General features: G+C 41.2%; 1 long non-coding RNA gene across 1 annotated transcript; it reads left to right on the top strand.

Moving 5' to 3' along the window:
• Window positions 1–714: 714 nt before the first annotated feature.
• LOC140908111 (uncharacterized) lies at window positions 715–4,694 on the top strand. Its single transcript, XR_012157760.1, has 2 exons — window positions 715–788; window positions 4,363–4,694. It is a non-coding gene; the product is annotated as an uncharacterized lncRNA (long non-coding RNA).
• The last annotated feature ends 246 nt before the right edge of the window (window positions 4,695–4,940 follow it).

The raw sequence follows: 4,940 nt of genomic DNA, 5'->3' as shown, positions 1-4,940 counted from the left end.
CAGTTAAAAATGTTCTAACCTAAATATTCTACAAGCTTTGGGTGTGCACATTGGGGCTGGATTTTCAAAATAACAGGCCCTTTGAGTGTAACCAAAACCTGACAACTAGTCATAAAGACATTATTTCCAAGCAAATTTTTAGAAAAAAAAATCTGCACAGACTCTCCCAGACAGGCATGCGTTGAAACCGGCAGGGATTTTTTCAAACCCTTCTCCTTCAAAAATGTGTAGTCATCCAACCTGGTGCTGAGCCAGTTCAACCCTGCTTCACCAAATTGCATTTGTGATACTGCCTGGCACATCACTGCTAGAGACAGAGGGAATCAAACCCACAGCAGCAGCCACTCAGGGAACTTGGAGGTTTGAGCAGCTAAATGCTTTCCATCACTTAAAGGCAGAGGGCAGCAAGGGACAGCAGGCTGAGAGCTACAGTTCTCAACCCTGCAGACTGAGAGCCAGCGCCCCTGTTTAATTAACTTTCTCCATTCTCTTCTTAGTCACAGCACTAATGTAGCTCTAAAGCTGTGATACATTTTTGGACTTGAACTTTAGAGCTGACATGGCCAGGCATCAGTGAATGAGAAATGCCTGTCCTCTTGGAATCACAGAGCTTATTTACCCGGCTCTGCAGAATGATGACTGACTCTTTTTCTTTCTGAAGAATTCTCTGAGGCTCAGGATCCCTTCAAACTCTGTCGATCCCGCAGGGGTTTCTGCTCCTATAAGAGATGTCCCTTCAATTCTAAACTCATTAGCAGATGTGCTGGACGCTTTTTGTGCTGTCGCAGGTAAGTTCAACATTCCACAACGGAAACATTGCAGTGTGAACAGAAATGACTGTTCCTCTCCTTCCTACATCTGAGCTGTTGTTTAATGCTCTTCGAGGCTCAGCACATGTGGCCCATGGGCACGGGTCAAAGGAGGCTTCAAGCAAATTTTGTGCTGCTCACATTCTAGGCCACCTGGGGGCAGAGTGGCCTCAGCGTGCATTAGAACTGCCCCAGTGGCTTCTATTGCATATAGCAGCCTTACCCAGGCTGCCTGTGGGCTACTCCTCAGCCTGGAGCAGCCCAGATTCTCTGCAGTGCTCAGTGCTGCTGGGATTGCCCCCTTACACCTGACAGCTCCCAGCAACATCTTCAGCATCACCCCAGCATTTGCAACAGGGACAGCACAGACCTATTATGGCAACCATGTGCTGCTCATGCTTCGGAAGAATTTTCCCCAGACCTCTTAGTGGCACTTTTAAAGCCTCCATATGCTGCCGAAGCTTCATATATACGAAGGGATTGGGGCCCAAACGTACCTTTGTCTACATTGCTTTTATATTTTAGAATAAAAAATCAAGCAGGAAAAACAAAAGTCTGGAGGAGAGCGTGCAGAAGCTGTGTCTACTGTGTATCAGTCTGCAGGAGAAGTGCAGGCGAAAGAAATAAAACAATATCTATCACAAATGGATACAGAGGAAATAGATAGCAATCAATCTAAGTTGGAAGTAATGAAGTGCAGCAATATGAAAAGGGAAGCTAAGGACAAGAGGGAAGAAACCATAGCTTGGAGGGCTAAGGACAAGAAAGCATTGAATTAAAATATCAGGAAGAAAATAAATCTTTACAATGGTACAGATCCATTTCTAGATAGTGAAAAAAGTTGTGAATAATGAGGCATAGATGGCAGAAGTGTTCACTACATATTTCTATTCTGTATGCGGAAAGAAGCACGTTGATGTACTGATATTACAAGAGGATGATGACTTTTATCTAGTCCATTAGTAACTCAGAAGGATGTTAAACAGCATATTCTCGAGATAAATATTTTTAAATCAGCAGACCTAGATAACTTCCATCACAGAATCCCCAAAGAGTTGGGGGAGGAGATCTTAATTCCACTGATCATTTTTGATACATTTTGGAATGTTGGGGAAATTCCAGAAGATGGGAAGAGTGTTAATGTTATGCCAATGGGCACAAAGGACAGGCAAGATGACCCAGGAAACTATAGGCCAGTGAGCTTGACATCAATTCCTGGCAAAATAATAGAAACGATGACTCAATCAATAAAGAATTAAAGATTAGGAATATAGTTAATGCCAGTGAACAGGGTTTTTAGCATATTCAGTCTTGCTTAAAAAAACATTAATTTATTTTTAGATGACTTTAAAGTTATTTGATAAAGATACCTGCCTGGATGTAACATAATTATATTATTTCAAAAAGCTTGACTTACACTGCACAAGATTCTGAGTAAAAAACTAGCACCATACGATCTCAGTAAAGCACACATTACTATAATATAATATAATATAATATAATATAATATAATATAATATAATATAATTATAATTAATTTGTCAATGGGGAATCATCATCTAATGTGGGTGTCTCCAGGGATTTGATTAAAGTGCTTAAGTATATTTACAGGGAGAAAATACCAGATTCTCAAGGACTCTTTAATCTAGTAGAGAAGGCAAAACAAGAACCACTGGCTGCATGCTGAAGCCAGACAAATCAAGTTAGAAATAACAGAAAAATGTTTACAGTGAGGGTGTTTAACCATTGGGACAAGCTACCAAGGAAATGACATATTCTCCATCTCTTGGTGTCTTCAAATCAAGGATGGATGCATTGTGGAAGATAATCAAATACAAGTTGCTGGGCTCACTATAGGGGTAACTGGGGGAAATTCTATGGCCTATGTCTTACAGGAGGTCAAACTAGAAGATTTATTGGTACCTTCTGGCATTAAAACCTATGAAATTCTGGGAACAAAATGGTTGCTGTCTGCAGGAACTTTCAAACTGTAAAGCTACAGCTTTATAATAAAGAAAAGCCTCAGAGTTTGGAGTTTACTGACACCTCAGGGTGGATATAAGTTTGTGTGTGTGAAGGGAAGGTATAAAAATTAATAAGGTACAGTATTTTCAAACTAGTTAACTCAAAATATTGTTACTGGACACATGTCCTAGTGCTCACTCAAGGGTCCTTCCAGACAGACCTGGTGTGAACAATTTTTGAGTGGAAACTAATATATTCATTAAAATTGCAGTCAGACCAGCACTGTGCAGCATGTCACTGGGCTTCCTTACAGTATATGTGGGTCCAGATGCTGCTAATAGTAATGCATATGAGGAGCTACATTAAAATATGGTAGCTTGTGTATGAGAGCTTACAGACTGGAGATGCTGTAGAACACATCAGTGTGCTCGGCGCTATCTTGCCCAACAGATTGGGGAATGAAGCAGACATCTCCAGAATGAAGCTCATGGGAATCTAAACACTGAAGGACCAGCTCTCTAGCTGGGGCTGTAATAGACTCCTATTCGCTTTAGATCAGGCACAGAGGGGACATGTAAGACACACTGACCAGGCATATGACACAGGCATATTATCGGAAGTGCTCAGTCTTCTATATAATTAAAACAGCACCAGTCCACAAAGGATTTAAAGCCATTTAAGAGCTCATGATTCCCTCCGTCCTTAAAGCAGCTCAGTACAAAATCTTAGCCCTTAACCAAGGGAGGTAGTTGTAAAAAGCTTGGTGACATCAATGTGAGCACTATACCTAATTTGTTTGAATGGTTTAAACATCAAGGTTCCTATCTAAAGTTAGACTGGCCACACTGTAAATCTCTATTCCTTTCTATTCATGTTTGGACTGTTTCCACAATATCAGCCATAAAGTATTCAGGATACCCAGTCAGGATATATTAATTTTGCATCAAGTACAGCACCCCAAGAAGCAGTTGGGAGGGTGAGAGATTTTCCTACCTACTAAAACATCAGAGATGTAGGTCAAGGGCAGGCGATGTGAAGCTGGGAGCCCCTTGGGCCTTCAGAATGAGAGTAAGGGAAGCAGGCTGGAGTGACCATGCAGCTGCTCGGCAACCCTCCTGGTTGATTCACTGAGAATGCAGAGAGTCCCACGCTATCACAAGGCCAGGCCGCTAATGTGCAACTGCTACCAGAATGGAGTCAACTTTCATATAAGACTGGAATTTCCCTTCATTTTTTAAGAGTAACTTATTTATCACCTAAGTAGTTATCCATCATTTTAGCTTCAGCTGTGCACAAGGTGTGTGTGATAGAACAACTGAACCTGGATGAGTGTTGTCCTTTTCTGCAGTACAGTTTTCATTGGCAGCACCTGTGTAGATACATACGGGTATCCGCATTAAAACTCTGTAACAGAATGTTGCAGTACGGAAAATGAATCCCCTGTGCTGGAGTTAACCAGGAACCTCTTCACTCACCATAGAGTTACTTGGGAATTCCTCCTGTGCCTTTTCATTTGAAATCAAACATCATATTATTCCTGTTCTATGGGAAATCATCAAAACATCTGATTCTGTTTTTTTTTCTACAGGAAATGGTGGTTCTGATTGTCTAGGCAGGACCTCTGCGAATCTGGCAGACAGCCACTTGCTTCTAAAATCATCAGATCTTGCTTCAATGGAACCCTGAAGTGCAATTCATTTGGACTTGAAAGAACCTCATGAGCTGGAGAAATTCCAGAGAGGAGCCTTGTATCGCCCATATCAGATTTGTTACTCTCCTTTTAACCAAAACAACTTGGTTTGAAATAATCTTGCTGATGTGTAGGTGGCAGGCCAGGGGGCTGTTTCTATCATTCATCACCCTTAGAAAGCCATCTTGTTTATTTTTTTAAAAAAATTAAAATAAAATAAAATAAAATAACCTGAAAACTGCCCTGTCAGATGTTATTTCCTCAAATGGCTGTTTATAGACCACGGTCCACACATCTCTGTAGATTTCAGTGAACTCCTGTAGGTAGATCTTTAATTTTTACAACTTGTACAAATCCTTTCAGTTTGTGGTGTCAGAGGAGCTGGGTTCAGTCACAGACTGACTATACGGTGAGTAACAAACCCTGTGGAGCTGCATGGGATTGAGACCCCCTCCCTATCTTCCAAAACTCATCAT

This window comes from Lepidochelys kempii, chromosome 3, assembly GCF_965140265.1.
Source record: "Lepidochelys kempii isolate rLepKem1 chromosome 3, rLepKem1.hap2, whole genome shotgun sequence".
Taxonomy (NCBI): Eukaryota; Metazoa; Chordata; order Testudines; family Cheloniidae; genus Lepidochelys; species Lepidochelys kempii.
This window is presented reverse-complemented; position numbering and strand designations above follow the sequence as displayed.